We start from the raw sequence: 15,403 nt of genomic DNA on the forward strand, positions 1-15,403 counted from the left end.
ATGGAATGTGGCAATGGAACGCTGGCTGCGCGTGTCATAATAGGCTCTGAGCCTTTATATACCTGTGCACAGCAGCAGCCACCTTCAGTCTGCTGCTGGACAGCCAGCAGCAGCAGCAGCAGGAGAGGTATGTAATCAGGAGCCCTCCTGCTAAGGGTAGACAGCTGCTCGTTCCACCCCACCCCCCACCTTAATTGGTTCTCCTCCCTTCCAACGGTGTTGAGGCGGGTGGGAACAGCAGGGGGTGAAGGTGCTGTGTTTAAAGAGGTGGAGTTATGCAGATCTAAAACGCGTGGATTGCAGCAGCAGCAAGCCGAAAAGTGCAGGCATGTAAGGGATCTAGAGGTTGACAACATGTCTTCTTAACGGGAGTCCAGGAGCTCATCTCCACAAATGGACTTTTCAGGATCCTTGGGTGGCTCCGTAGTTTGAAACCAATTCTGGTTATCGCTTCTCGGCCTTTTGGCTAAGATCAAGTGTAGTATCTGTTCTTATCAGTTTAATATCTGATACGTCCCCTATCTGGGGACCATATATTAAATGGATTTTTAGAACAGGGAGATGGAAAAAGAGCTTGCTCTGTCCACTCCACGCATTGACCTGGTATTGCAGTATCTCCAGGACCGGTGCACCCCTTCTTTAATGCAGTTTCTAAAATCAGAAAGAATTGAATTCAATGTTTTTTGTTCATTTTGCTTGTTTGTCGGATTTTGGGATGGACTCTTTGGCTTTGCTTTTCTTCTCCTCATTGGATTTTTCATGTTCAAAGTTGCAGAAGCCAGATTACAAGCTCATTTTGGTTCAACTTCAGCAACTGTGCATTGCATTGCCATGTAATGTGATGCAATGCTATCTTTCTAGCTCTCCCTTTTTACTTCCTTTTGGATAAACAGACATATTAGGCAAGCATTTTGGAGCTTTCACCTAAATAACTACAGGTGGTGAGATAAGCTGCACAATATAATTGACCTTTCAGTATATTGTTGCACACACACCATCTATTTAGCAAATGCCCTTGTTATCAACAGCAGCCTTTTAAACTCACCTGAGCTAACAGGTATGTGCGCTGGTTACTCTGCTGCGCTTAAAATTTCTTTTTTGGTTTGCTACAATGCCTTTTCTGAAACGTTGTCTCCTTCTGCTGGAACACTGACTTCTTTCATTTAATGCCTGCAGACTATAAAAGAGAACCCAACCCAAAAAGTTTGGTTGATTAGTCTGTGGCATTCTGTTAAACTGTTGCTTATGGCGGTCTCTGTGAGCTTCTCAGCGACATTCAGCCAGCCAGGTATCCTGCCTGCAGTAGATGGAATGTGGCAATGGAACGCTGGCTGCGCGTGTCATAATAGGCTCTGAGCCTTTATATACCTGTGCACAGCAGCAGCCACCTTCAGTCTGCTGCTGGACAGCCAGCAGCAGCAGCAGCAGGAGAGGTATGTAATCAGGAGCCCTCCTGCTAAGGGTAGACAGCTGCTCGTTCCACCCCACCCCCCGCCTTAATTGGTTCTCCTCCCTTCCAACGGTGTTGAGGCGGGTGGGAACAGCAGGGGGTGAAGGTGCTGTGTTTAAAGAGGTGGAGTTATGCAGATCTAAAACGCGTGGATTGCAGCAGCAGCAAGCCGAAAAGTGCAGGCATGTAAGGGATCTAGAGGTTGACAACATGTCTTCTTAACGGGAGTCCAGGAGCTCATCTCCACAAATGGACTTTTCAGGATCCTTGGGTGGCTCCGTAGTTTGAAACCAATTCTGGTTATCGGTTCCCGGCCTTTTGGCTAAGATCAAGTGTAGTATCTGTTCTTATCAGTTTAATATCTGATACGTCCCCTATCTGGGGACCATATATTAAATGGATTTTTAGAACAGGGAGATGGAAAAAGAGCTTGCTCTGTCCACTCCACGCATTGACCTGGTATTGCAGTATCTCCAGGACCGGTGCACCCCTTCTTTAATGCAGTTTCTAAAATCAGAAAGAATTGAATTCAATGTTTTTTGTTCATTTTGCTTGTTTGTCGGATTTTGGGATGGACTCTTTGGCTTTGCTTTTCTTCTCCTCATTGGATTTTTCATGTTCAAAGTTGCAGAAGCCAGATTACAAGCTCATTTTGGTTCAACTTCAGCAACTGTGCATTGCATTGCCATGTAATGTGATGCAATGCTATCTTTCTAGCTCTCCCTTTTTACTTCCTTTTGGATAAACAGACATATTAGGCAAGCATTTTGGAGCTTTCACCTAAATAACTACAGGTGGTGAGATAAGCTGCACAATATAATTGACCTTTCAGTATATTGTTGCACACACACCATCTATTTAGCAAATGCCCTTGTTATCAACAGCAGCCTTTTAAACTCACCTGAGCTAACAGGTATGTGCGCTGGTTACTCTGCTGCGCTTAAAATTTCTTTTTTGGTTTGCTACAATGCCTTTTCTGAAACGTTGTCTCCTTCTGCTGGAACACTGACTTCTTTCATTTAATGCCTGCAGACTATAAAAGAGAACCCAACCCAAAAAGTTTGGTTGATTAGTCTGTGGCATTCTGTTAAACTGTTGCTTATGGCGGTCTCTGTGAGCTTCTCAGCGACATTCAGCCAGCCAGGTATCCTGCCTGCAGTAGATGGAATGTGGCAATGGAACGCTGGCTGCGCGTGTCATAATAGGCTCTGAGCATTTATATACCTGTGCACAGCAGCAGCCACCTTCAGTCTGCTGCTGGACAGCCAGCAGCAGCAGCAGCAGGAGAGGTATATAATCAGGAGCCCTCCTGCTAAGGGTAGACAGCTGCTCGTTCCACCCCACCCCCCGCCTTAATTGGTTCTCCTCCCTTCCAACGGTGTTGAGGCGGGTGGGAACAGCAGGGGGTGAAGGTGCTGTGTTTAAAGAGGTGGAGTTATGCAGATCTAAAACGCGTGGATTGCAGCAGCAGCAAGCCGAAAAGTGCAGGCATGTAAGGGATCTAGAGGTTGACAACATGTCTTCTTAACGGGAGTCCAGGAGCTCATCTCCACAAATGGACTTTTCAGGATCCTTGGGTGGCTCCGTAGTTTGAAACCAATTCTGGTTATCGCTTCTCGGCCTTTTGGCTAAGATCAAGTGTAGTATCTGTTCTTATCAGTTTAATATCTGATACGTCCCCTATCTGGGGACCATATATTAAATGGATTTTTAGAACAGGGAGATGGAAAAAGAGCTTGCTCTGTCCACTCCACGCATTGACCTGGTATTGCAGTATCTCCAGGACCGGTGCACCCCTTCTTTAATGCAGTTTCTAAAATCAGAAAGAATTGAATTCAATGTTTTTTGTTCATTTTGCTTGTTTGTCGGATTTTGGGATGGACTCTTTGGCTTCGCTTTTCTTCTCCTCATTGGATTTTTCATGTTCAAAGTTGCAGAAGCCAGATTACAAGCTCATTTTGGTTCAACTTCAGCAACTGTGCATTGCATTGCCATGTAATGTGATGCAATGCTATCTTTCTAGCTCTCCCTTTTTACTTCCTTTTGGATAAACAGACATATTAGGCAAGCATTTTGGAGCTTTCACCTAAATAACTACAGGTGGTGAGATAAGCTGCACAATATAATTGACCTTTCAGTATATTGTTGCACACACACCATCTATTTAGCAAATGCCCTTGTTATCAACAGCAGCCTTTTAAACTCACCTGAGCTAACAGGTATGTGCGCTGGTTACTCTGCTGTGCTTAAAATTTCTTTTTTGGTTTGCTACAATGCCTTTTCTGAAACGTTGTCTCCTTCTGCTGGAACACTGACTTCTTTCATTTAATGCCTGCAGACTATAAAAGAGAACCCAACCCAAAAAGTTTGGTTGATTAGTCTGTGGCATTCTGTTAAACTGTTGCTTATGGCGGTCTCTGTGAGCTTCTCAGCGACATTCAGCCAGCCAGGTATCCTGCCTGCAGTAGATGGAATGTGGCAATGGAACGCTGGCTGCGCGTGTCATAATAGGCTCTGAGCCTTTATATACCTGTGCACAGCAGCAGCCACCTTCAGTCTGCTGCTGGACAGCCAGCAGCAGCAGCAGCAGGAGAGGTATGTAATCAGGAGCCCTCCTGCTAAGGGTAGACAGCTGCTCGTTCCACCCCACCCCCCGCCTTAATTGGTTCTCCTCCCTTCCAACGGTGTTGAGGCGGGTGGGAACAGCAGGGGGTGAAGGTGCTGTGTTTAAAGAGGTGGAGTTATGCAGATCTAAAACGCGTGGATTGCAGCAGCAGCAAGCCGAAAAGTGCAGGCATGTAAGGGATCTAGAGGTTGACAACATGTCTTCTTAACGGGAGTCCAGGAGCTCATCTCCACAAATGGACTTTTCAGGATCCTTGGGTGGCTCCGTAGTTTGAAACCAATTCTGGTTATCGCTTCTCGGCCTTTTGGCTAAGATCAAGTGTAGTATCTGTTCTTATCAGTTTAATATCTGATACGTCCCCTATCTGGGGACCATATATTAAATGGATTTTTAGAACAGGGAGATGGAAAAAGAGCTTGCTCTGTCCACTCCACGCATTGACCTGGTATTGCAGTATCTCCAGGACCGGTGCACCCCTTCTTTAATGCAGTTTCTAAAATCAGAAAGAATTGAATTCAATGTTTTTTGTTCATTTTGCTTGTTTGTCGGATTTTGGGATGGACTCTTTGGCTTTGCTTTTCTTCTCCTCATTGGATTTTTCATGTTCAAAGTTGCAGAAGCCAGATTACAAGCTCATTTTGGTTCAACTTCAGCAACTGTGCATTGCATTGCCATGTAATGTGATGCAATGCTATCTTTCTAGCTCTCCCTTTTTACTTCCTTTTGGATAAACAGACATATTAGGCAAGCATTTTGGAGCTTTCACCTAAATAACTACAGGTGGTGAGATAAGCTGCACAATATAATTGACCTTTCAGTATATTGTTGCACACACACCATCTATTTAGCAAATGCCCTTGTTATCAACAGCAGCCTTTTAAACTCACCTGAGCTAGCAGGTATGTGCGCTGGTTGCTCTGCTGTGCTTAAAATTTCTTTTTTGGTTTGCTACAATGCCTTTTCTGAAACGTTGTCTCCTTCTGCTGGAACACTGACTTCTTTCATTTAATGCCTGCAGACTATAAAAGAGAACCCAACCCAAAAAGTTTGGTTGATTAGTCTGTGGCATTCTGTTAAACTGTTGCTTATGGCGGTCTCTGTGAGCTTCTCAGCGACATTCAGCCAGCCAGGTATCCTGCCTGCAGTAGATGGAATGTGGCAATGGAACGCTGGCTGCGCGTGTCATAATAGGCTCTGAGCCTTTATATACCTGTGCACAGCAGCAGCCACCTTCAGTCTGCTGCTGGACAGCCAGCAGCAGCAGCAGCAGGAGAGGTATGTAATCAGGAGCCCTCCTGCTAAGGGTAGACAGCTGCTCGTTCCACCCCACCCCCCGCCTTAATTGGTTCTCCTCCCTTCCAACGGTGTTGAGGCAGGTGGGAACAGCAGGGGGTGAAGGTGCTGTGTTTAAAGAGGTGGAGTTATGCAGATCTAAAACGCGTGGATTGCAGCAGCAGCAAGCCGAAAAGTGCAGGCATGTAAGGGATCTAGAGGTTGACAACATGTCTTCTTAAGGGGAGTCCAGGAGCTCATCTCCACAAATGGACTTTTCAGGATCCTTGGGTGGCTCCGTAGTTTGAAACCAATTCTGGTTATCGCTTCTCGGCCTTTTGGCTAAGATCAAGTGCAGTGATCTACCGGTTGCTGCCTTGGTCTTGGCTGAGAGGTGCCTTGGGTACCCGGCTCCTTGGCCTCGGGGGATCGCTGCATGTAGCAATGCGGCTTCACCCCCTTGCTGCTTTTGGGGAGCCGGATTAGTCCCGGGGCAACGAGGGGCGATCAGCCTGCCTGCTTTTTTTAAGTAGGCGAGGAGGATTTTTCCCACGTTTGGTGTGAAGATATGGACGGGAGAAGCCCAAATATGCTGACCTGTGAAGAGGTCCCAGTTTTTGCAAGATTGAAGAATGCAGTGCGGTTTATTTTTTTGGATCCAGAGAAGAAGAAGTCTGGCTTGTTTTTTTTGGTAGAGAAGATTTTGTTTGGACTATTGGAAGTTCAAATGGAACAAGTTTTGTCTATGTTGGAGTTCCCGAAGAGAGGGATATATGATGTTATTTTTTGTTCAGAAGATATCTTTTCTGACTTTTGGAAGAGAATGGATCTAGTGAAGGAAGATTCGATACTTGAAGGTGTTTTTTTTGTGTCGCATTTTCCTAGGAAGGAAAGGCTAATAGTAATAAGGATGTATAGTCCTTTCATATTGGAAGAAGAGATCATGACCTTTTTATCCCGGTACTGTGAGAAAGTGAGTTCTGCTGGCAAAATGTTTAACCGATATGGTTTTTGGACCACGAGGTGGAGGTTCCTGGTCAAGTTCAAGGAAAGTTCGGATGGTGTTGTGGTACTCCCACCAAGTAGATTCAAAATCGGGACAGTTAATGGAGATATGTTCTTTACAGGTATGCCGAAGTTTTGTAGGCGTTGTAAACAGTATGGCCATGAAAAGGATTCCTGTACATTACAGTGCTGTGCCAAGTGTGAAGAAGTGGGACATAAGGCAGAGAATTGTGAAAAAAGTAAGAAATGTAATCTATGTGGTGGCAGTGGTCATTTATATGATTGCTGTCCTGTCAATAAAAGGGAGGAGAAGTCAGTTGACAAGGAAGATGGAAAAGAAGAAGAGTCTGAAGCTGCCCCCCATGATGAAACGGAAGAGAACATATCTCAAAAGAAGGAGGAACAAATAAGAGATATAAGAAAAGAAGGTGATCATATGGAAGAAGATACTGAGAGTGATATCACAGACGTTGAGATTGAAAATACTAGCTTGGAAGAAGAAGTGGAGGTGGATAGGGAGTCAGAAGATCAGGAGGAAAGTGAGTCCTCCAGTCAGGATGAAAAGGAAGGTGCTGTAAGTAATATGGAAGAGGAGGAGGAGGGTGAAGAAACTAGTGAAGAAGAAAGAGAGGATGTCGCATGTGAAGCCAGAGAAGAAATTGAAGGAGTTTTGTCATCTGGGAAGGACTCTAGTAAAGCAAAGGATGTTTCAGAAAAAAATATGAGGGAGATGGAGGAGAGACAAGAAGTGTTGAAAATGCTAAAGAGTTGTGAAGGGGGGAGTCAGGCTAGTCTAAGGCGCAAAGTGTGGAATAACATTTATAGCGATATGCATCGTTTTTTTTCAACTTACAGAATACCTCAGTCATTGGCTAAAGAGGTAGAAGAAGCTTGGGATGGTCGGTTTCTGGATGGAAGGCTTTTGAATGCCTTGGCAGCATATGGCCTGAAGAGAGGAATGTTGCCTTAAATCGTAATGGTAAGTATTGTAATGTTGTGATGTAAAGAATGTGGAATAACTGTATTGTGATAATATAAACGTATATATATAAAATAAGATTGTAAAAATGGATATATGACCCACAATGATGGATAACAACCTAATACCATTTGGAAATCATTGCAAAGCATGAAATGGTAAATATGGGACTTGTAATCTGAGTGGAAAAAAAAAAAAAAAAAATCTGTTCTTATCAGTTTAATATCTGATACGTCCCCTATCTGGGGACCATATATTAAATGGATTTTTAGAACAGGGAGATGGAAAAAGAGCTTGCTCTGTCCACTCCACGCATTGACCTGGTATTGCAGTATCTCCAGGACCGGTGCACCCCTTCTTTAATGCAGTTTCTAAAATCAGAAAGAATTGAATTCAATGTTTTTTGTTCATTTTGCTTGTTTGTCGGATTTTGGGATGGACTCTTTGGCTTTGCTTTTCTTCTCCTCATTGGATTTTTCATGTTCAAAGTTGCAGAAGCCAGATTACAAGCTCATTTTGGTTCAACTTCAGCAACTGTGCATTGCATTGCCATGTAATGTGATGCAATGCTATCTTTCTAGCTCTCCCTTTTTACTTCCTTTTGGATAAACAGACATATTAGGCAAGCATTTTGGAGCTTTCACCTAAATAACTACAGGTGGTGAGATAAGCTGCACAATATAATTGACCTTTCAGTATATTGTTGCACACACACCATCTATTTAGCAAATGCCCTTGTTATCAACAGCAGCCTTTTAAACTCACCTGAGCTAACAGGTATGTGCGCTGGTTACTCTGCTGCGCTTAAAATTTCTTTTTTGGTTTGCTACAATGCCTTTTCTGAAACGTTGTCTCCTTCTGCTGGAACACTGACTTCTTTCATTTAATGCCTGCAGACTATAAAAGAGAACCCAACCCAAAAAGTTTGGTTGATTAGTCTGTGGCATTCTGTTAAACTGTTGCTTATGGCGGTCTCTGTGAGCTTCTCAGCGACATTCAGCCAGCCAGGTATCCTGCCTGCAGTAGATGGAATGTGGCAATGGAACGCTGGCTGCGCGTGTCATAATAGGCTCTGAGCCTTTATATACCTGTGCACAGCAGCAGCCACCTTCAGTCTGCTGCTGGACAGCCAGCAGCAGCAGCAGCAGGAGAGGTATGTAATCAGGAGCCCTCCTGCTAAGGGTAGACAGCTGCTCGTTCCACCCCACCCCCCGCCTTAATTGGTTCTCCTCCCTTCCAACGGTGTTGAGGCGGGTGGGAACAGCAGGGGGTGAAGGTGCTGTGTTTAAAGAGGTGGAGTTATGCAGATCTAAAACGTGTGGATTGCAGCAGCAGCAAGCCGAAAAGTGCAGGCATGTAAGGGATCTAGAGGTTGACAACATGTCTTCTTAACGGGAGTCCAGGAGCTCATCTCCACAAATGGACTTTTCAGGATCCTTGGGTGGCTCCGTAGTTTGAAACCAATTCTGGTTATCGCTTCTCGGCCTTTTGGCTAAGATCAAGTGTAGTATCTGTTCTTATCAGTTTAATATCTGATACGTCCCCTATCTGGGGACCATATATTAAATGGATTTTTAGAACAGGGAGATGGAAAAAGAGCTTGCTCTGTCCACTCCACGCATTGACCTGGTATTGCAGTATCTCCAGGACCGGTGCACCCCTTCTTTAATGCAGTTTCTAAAATCAGAAAGAATTGAATTCAATGTTTTTTGTTCATTTTGCTTGTTTGTCGGATTTTGGGATGGACTCTTTGGCTTTGCTTTTCTTCTCCTCATTGGATTTTTCATGTTCAAAGTTGCAGAAGCCAGATTACAAGCTCATTTTGGTTCAACTTCAGCAACTGTGCATTGCATTGCCATGTAATGTGATGCAATGCTATCTTTCTAGCTCTCCCTTTTTACTTCCTTTTGGATAAACAGACATATTAGGCAAGCATTTTGGAGCTTTCACCTAAATAACTACAGGTGGTGAGATAAGCTGCACAATATAATTGACCTTTCAGTATATTGTTGCACACACACCATCTATTTAGCAAATGCCCTTGTTATCAACAGCAGCCTTTTAAACTCACCTGAGCTAACAGGTATGTGCGCTGGTTACTCTGCTGCGCTTAAAATTTCTTTTTTGGTTTGCTACAATGCCTTTTCTGAAACGTTGTCTCCTTCTGCTGGAACACTGACTTCTTTCATTTAATGCCTGCAGACTATAAAAGAGAACCCAACCCCAAAAGTTTGGTTGATTAGTCTGTGGCATTCTGTTAAACTGTTGCTTATGGCGGTCTCTGTGAGCTTCTCAGCGACATTCAGCCAGCCAGGTATCCTGCCTGCAGTAGATGGAATGTGGCAATGGAACGCTGGCTGCGCGTGTCATAATAGGCTCTAAGCCTTTATATACCTGTGCACAGCAGCAGCCACCTTCAGTCTGCTGCTGGACAGCCAGCAGCAGCAGCAGCAGGAGAGGTATGTAATCAGGAGCCCTCCTGCTAAGGGTAGACAGCTGCTCGTTCCACCCCACCCCCGCCTTAATTGGTTCTCCTCCCTTCCAACGGTGTTGAGGCGGGTGGGAACAGCAGGGGGTGAAGGTGCTGTGTTTAAAGAGGTGGAGTTATGCAGATCTAAAACGCGTGGATTGCAGCAGCAGCAAGCCGAAAAGTGCAGGCATGTAAGGGATCTAGAGGTTGACAACATGTCTTCTTAACGGGAGTCCAGGAGCTCATCTCCACAAATGGACTTTTCAGGATCCTTGGGTGGCTCCGTAGTTTGAAACCAATTCTGGTTATCGCTTCTCGGCCTTTTGGCTAAGATCAAGTGTAGTATCTGTTCTTATCAGTTTAATATCTGATACGTCCCCTATCTGGGGACCATATATTAAATGGATTTTTAGAACAGGGAGATGGAAAAAGAGCTTACTCTGTCCACTCTACGCATTGACCTGGTATTGCAGTATCTCCAGGACCGGTGCACCCCTTCTTTAATGCAGTTTCTAAAATCAGAAAGAATTGAATTCAATGTTTTTTGTTCATTTTGCTTGTTTGTCGGATTTTGGGATGGACTCTTTGGCTTTGCTTTTCTTCTCCTCTTTGGATTTTTCATGTTCAAAGTTGCAGAAGCCAGATTACAAGCTCATTTTGGTTCAACTTCAGCAACTGTGCATTGCATTGCCATGTAATGTGATGCAATGCTATCTTTCTAGCTCTCCCTTTTTACTTCCTTTTGGATAAACAGACATATTAGGCAAGCATTTTGGAGCTTTCACCTAAATAACTACAGGTGGTGAGATAAGCTGCACAATATAATTGACCTTTCAGTATATTGTTGCACACACACCATCTATTTAGCAAATGCCCTTGTTATCAACAGCAGCCTTTTAAACTCACCTGAGCTAACAGGTTTGTGCGCTGGTTACTCTGCTGCGCTTAAAATTTCTTTTTTGGTTTGCTACAATGCCTTTTCTGAAACGTTGTCTCCTTCTGCTGGAACACTGACTTCTTTCATTTAATGCCTGCAGACTATAAAAGAGAACCCAACCCAAAAAGTTTGGTTGATTAGTCTGTGGCATTCTGTTAAACTGTTGCTTATGGCGGTCTCTGTGAGCTTCTCAGCGACATTCAGCCAGCCAGGTATCCTGCCTGCAGTAGATGGAATGTGGCAATGGAACGCTGGCTGCGCGTGTCATAATAGGCTCTGAGCCTTTATATACCTGTGCACAGCAGCAGCCACCTTCAGTCTGCTGCTGGACAGCCAGCAGCAGCAGCAGCAGGAGAGGTATGTAATCAGGAGCCCTCCTGCTAAGGGTAGACAGCTGCTCGTTCCACCCCACCCCCCGCCTTAATTGGTTCTCCTCCCTTCCAACGGTGTTGAGGCGGGTGGGAACAGCAGGGGGTGAAGGTGCTGTGTTTAAAGAGGTGGAGTTATGCAGATCTAAAACGCGTGGATTGCAGCAGCAGCAAGCCGAAAAGTGCAGGCATGTAAGGGATCTAGAGGTTGACAACATGTCTTCTTAACGGGAGTCCAGGAGCTCATCTCCACAAATGGACTTTTCAGGATCCTTGGGTGGCTCCGTAGTTTGAAACCAATTCTGGTTATCGCTTCTCGGCCTTTTGGCTAAGATCAAGTGTAGTATCTGTTCTTATCAGTTTAATATCTGATACGTCCCCTATCTGGGGACCATATATTAAATGGATTTTTAGAACAGGGAGATGGAAAAAGAGCTTGCTCTGTCCACTCCACGCATTGACCTGGTATTGCAGTATCTCCAGGACCGGTGCACCCCTTCTTTAATGCAGTTTCTAAAATCAGAAAGAATTGAATTCAATGTTTTTTGTTCATTTTGCTTGTTTGTCGGATTTTGGGATGGACTCTTTGGCTTTGCTTTTCTTCTCCTCATTGGATTTTTCATGTTCAAAGTTGCAGAAGCCAGATTACAAGCTCATTTTGGTTCAACTTCAGCAACTGTGCATTGCATTGCCATGTAATGTGATGCAATGCTATCTTTCTAGCTCTCCCTTTTTACTTCCTTTTGGATAAACAGACATATTAGGCAAGCATTTTGGAGCTTTCACCTAAATAACTACAGGTGGTGAGATAAGCTGCACAATATAATTGACCTTTCAGTATATTGTTGCACACACACCATCTATTTAGCAAATGCCCTTGTTATCAACAGCAGCCTTTTAAACTCACCTGAGCTAGCAGGTATGTGCGCTGGTTGCTCTGCTGTGCTTAAAATTTCTTTTTTGGTTTGCTACAATGCCTTTTCTGAAACGTTGTCTCCTTCTGCTGGAACACTGACTTCTTTCATTTAATGCCTGCAGACTATAAAAGAGAACCCAACCCAAAAAGTTTGGTTGATTAGTCTGTGGCATTCTGTTAAACTGTTGCTTATGGCGGTCTCTGTGAGCTTCTCAGCGACATTCAGCCAGCCAGGTATCCTGCCTGCAGTAGATGGAATGTGGCAATGGAACGCTGGCTGCGCGTGTCATAATAGGCTCTGAGCCTTTATATACCTGTGCACAGCAGCAGCCACCTTCAGTCTGCTGCTGGACAGCCAGCAGCAGCAGCAGCAGGAGAGGTATGTAATCAGGAGCCCTCCTGCTAAGGGTAGACAGCTGCTCGTTCCACCCCACCCCCCGCCTTAATTGGTTCTCCTCCCTTCCAACGGTGTTGAGGCAGGTGGGAACAGCAGGGGGTGAAGGTGCTGTGTTTAAAGAGGTGGAGTTATGCAGATCTAAAACGCGTGGATTGCAGCAGCAGCAAGCCGAAAAGTGCAGGCATGTAAGGGATCTAGAGGTTGACAACATGTCTTCTTAAGGGGAGTCCAGGAGCTCATCTCCACAAATGGACTTTTCAGGATCCTTGGGTGGCTCCGTAGTTTGAAACCAATTCTGGTTATCGCTTCTCGGCCTTTTGGCTAAGATCAAGTGCAGTGATCTACCGGTTGCTGCCTTGGTCTTGGCTGAGAGGTGCCTTGGGTACCCGGCTCCTTGGCCTCGGGGGATCGCTGCATGTAGCAATGCGGCTTCACCCCCTTGCTGCTTTTGGGGAGCCGGATTAGTCCCGGGGCAACGAGGGGCGATCAGCCTGCCTGCTTTTTTTAAGTAGGCGAGGAGGATTTTTCCCACGTTTGGTGTGAAGATATGGACGGGAGAAGCCCAAATATGCTGACCTGTGAAGAGGTCCCAGTTTTTGCAAGATTGAAGAATGCAGTGCGGTTTATTTTTTTGGATCCAGAGAAGAAGAAGTCTGGCTTGTTTTTTTTGGTAGAGAAGATTTTGTTTGGACTATTGGAAGTTCAAATGGAACAAGTTTTGTCTATGTTGGAGTTCCCGAAGAGAGGGATATATGATGTTATTTTTTGTTCAGAAGATATCTTTTCTGACTTTTGGAAGAGAATGGATCTAGTGAAGGAAGATTCGATACTTGAAGGTGTTTTTTTTGTGTCGCATTTTCCTAGGAAGGAAAGGCTAATAGTAATAAGGATGTATAGTCCTTTCATATTGGAAGAAGAGATCATGACCTTTTTATCCCGGTACTGTGAGAAAGTGAGTTCTGCTGGCAAAATGTTTAACCGATATGGTTTTTGGACCACGAGGTGGAGGTTCCTGGTCAAGTTCAAGGAAAGTTCGGATGGTGTTGTGGTACTCCCACCAAGTAGATTCAAAATCGGGACAGTTAATGGAGATATGTTCTTTACAGGTATGCCGAAGTTTTGTAGGCGTTGTAAACAGTATGGCCATGAAAAGGATTCCTGTACATTACAGTGCTGTGCCAAGTGTGAAGAAGTGGGACATAAGGCAGAGAATTGTGAAAAAAGTAAGAAATGTAATCTATGTGGTGGCAGTGGTCATTTATATGATTGCTGTCCTGTCAATAAAAGGGAGGAGAAGTCAGTTGACAAGGAAGATGGAAAAGAAGAAGAGTCTGAAGCTGCCCCCCATGATGAAACGGAAGAGAACATATCTCAAAAGAAGGAGGAACAAATAAGAGATATAAGAAAAGAAGGTGATCATATGGAAGAAGATACTGAGAGTGATATCACAGACGTTGAGATTGAAAATACTAGCTTGGAAGAAGAAGTGGAGGTGGATAGGGAGTCAGAAGATCAGGAGGAAAGTGAGTCCTCCAGTCAGGATGAAAAGGAAGGTGCTGTAAGTAATATGGAAGAGGAGGAGGAGGGTGAAGAAACTAGTGAAGAAGAAAGAGAGGATGTCGCATGTGAAGCCAGAGAAGAAATTGAAGGAGTTTTGTCATCTGGGAAGGACTCTAGTAAAGCAAAGGATGTTTCAGAAAAAAATATGAGGGAGATGGAGGAGAGACAAGAAGTGTTGAAAATGCTAAAGAGTTGTGAAGGGGGGAGTCAGGCTAGTCTAAGGCGCAAAGTGTGGAATAACATTTATAGCGATATGCATCGTTTTTTTTCAACTTACAGAATACCTCAGTCGTTGGCTAAAGAGGTAGAAGAAGCTTGGGATGGTCGGTTTCTGGATGGAAGGCTTTTGAATGCCTTGGCAGCATATGGCCTGAAGAGAGGAATGTTGCCTTAAATCGTAATGGTAAGTATTGTAATGTTGTGATGTAAAGAATGTGGAATAACTGTATTGTGATAATATAAACGTATATATATAAAATAAGATTGTAAAAATGGATATATGACCCACAATGATGGATAACAACCTAATACCATTTGGAAATCATTGCAAAGCATGAAATGGTAAATATGGGACTTGTAATCTGAGTGGAAAAAAAAAAAAAAAAAATCTGTTCTTATCAGTTTAATATCTGATACGTCCCCTATCTGGGGACCATATATTAAATGGATTTTTAGAACAGGGAGATGGAAAAAGAGCTTACTCTGTCCACTCTACGCATTGACCTGGTATTGCAGTATCTCCAGGACCGGTGCACCCCTTCTTTAATGCAGTTTCTAAAATCAGAAAGAATTGAATTCAATGTTTTTTGTTCATTTTGCTTGTTTGTCGGATTTTGGGATGGACTCTTTGGCTTTGCTTTTCTTCTCCTCTTTGGATTTTTCATGTTCAAAGTTGCAGAAGCCAGATTACAAGCTCATTTTGGTTCAACTTCAGCAACTGTGCATTGCATTGCCATGTAATGTGATGCAATGCTATCTTTCTAGCTCTCCCTTTTTACTTCCTTTTGGATAAACAGACATATTAGGCAAGCATTTTGGAGCTTTCACCTAAATAACTACAGGTGGTGAGATAAGCTGCACAATATAATTGACCTTTCAGTATATTGTTGCACACACACCATCTATTTAGCAAATGCCCTTGTTATCAACAGCAGCCTTTTAAACTCACCTGAGCTAACAGGTTTGTGCGCTGGTTACTCTGCTGCGCTTAAAATTTCTTTTTTGGTTTGCTACAATGCCTTTTCTGAAACGTTGTCTCCTTCTGCTGGAACACTGACTTCTTTCATTTAATGCCTGCAGACTATAAAAGAGAACCCAACCCAAAAAGTTTGGTTGATTAGTCTGTGGCATTCTGTTAAACTGTTGCTTATGGCGGTCTCTGTGAGCTTCTCAGCGACATTCAGCCAGCCAGGTATCCTGCCTG

At 44.0% G+C, this 15,403-nt stretch overlaps 9 non-coding genes across 9 annotated transcripts; all 9 read left to right on the forward strand.

Annotated features, from left to right (window-relative positions):
- Positions 1–446: 446 nt before the first annotated feature.
- Positions 447–637, forward strand: LOC141203037 (U2 spliceosomal RNA). The gene has a single exon (XR_012274180.1). It is a non-coding gene; the product is annotated as a U2 spliceosomal RNA (small nuclear RNA).
- Positions 638–1,752: 1,115 nt separating this feature from the next.
- On the forward strand, positions 1,753–1,943 carry LOC141202450 (U2 spliceosomal RNA). The gene has a single exon (XR_012273722.1). It is a non-coding gene; the product is annotated as a U2 spliceosomal RNA (small nuclear RNA).
- A 1,115-nt stretch (positions 1,944–3,058) lies between these two features.
- LOC141203038 (U2 spliceosomal RNA) lies at positions 3,059–3,249 on the forward strand. The gene has a single exon (XR_012274181.1). It is a non-coding gene; the product is annotated as a U2 spliceosomal RNA (small nuclear RNA).
- A 1,115-nt stretch (positions 3,250–4,364) lies between these two features.
- Positions 4,365–4,555, forward strand: LOC141203039 (U2 spliceosomal RNA). The gene has a single exon (XR_012274182.1). It is a non-coding gene; the product is annotated as a U2 spliceosomal RNA (small nuclear RNA).
- Positions 4,556–7,501: 2,946 nt separating this feature from the next.
- LOC141202640 (U2 spliceosomal RNA) lies at positions 7,502–7,689 on the forward strand. The gene has a single exon (XR_012273864.1). It is a non-coding gene; the product is annotated as a U2 spliceosomal RNA (small nuclear RNA).
- A 1,115-nt stretch (positions 7,690–8,804) lies between these two features.
- Positions 8,805–8,995, forward strand: LOC141203040 (U2 spliceosomal RNA). The gene has a single exon (XR_012274183.1). It is a non-coding gene; the product is annotated as a U2 spliceosomal RNA (small nuclear RNA).
- Positions 8,996–10,109: 1,114 nt separating this feature from the next.
- LOC141202457 (U2 spliceosomal RNA) lies at positions 10,110–10,300 on the forward strand. The gene has a single exon (XR_012273729.1). It is a non-coding gene; the product is annotated as a U2 spliceosomal RNA (small nuclear RNA).
- A 1,115-nt stretch (positions 10,301–11,415) lies between these two features.
- LOC141203041 (U2 spliceosomal RNA) lies at positions 11,416–11,606 on the forward strand. Its single transcript, XR_012274184.1, has one exon. It is a non-coding gene; the product is annotated as a U2 spliceosomal RNA (small nuclear RNA).
- Positions 11,607–14,552: 2,946 nt separating this feature from the next.
- Positions 14,553–14,740, forward strand: LOC141202668 (U2 spliceosomal RNA). The gene has a single exon (XR_012273886.1). It is a non-coding gene; the product is annotated as a U2 spliceosomal RNA (small nuclear RNA).
- The last annotated feature ends 663 nt before the right edge of the window (positions 14,741–15,403 follow it).

Source organism: Phyllobates terribilis, unplaced genomic scaffold (genome assembly GCF_046119375.1).
Source record: "Phyllobates terribilis strain yellow unplaced genomic scaffold, ASM4611937v1 Scaffold_123__1_contigs__length_5148117, whole genome shotgun sequence".
Lineage (NCBI taxonomy): Eukaryota > Metazoa > Chordata > Amphibia > Anura > Dendrobatidae > Phyllobates > Phyllobates terribilis.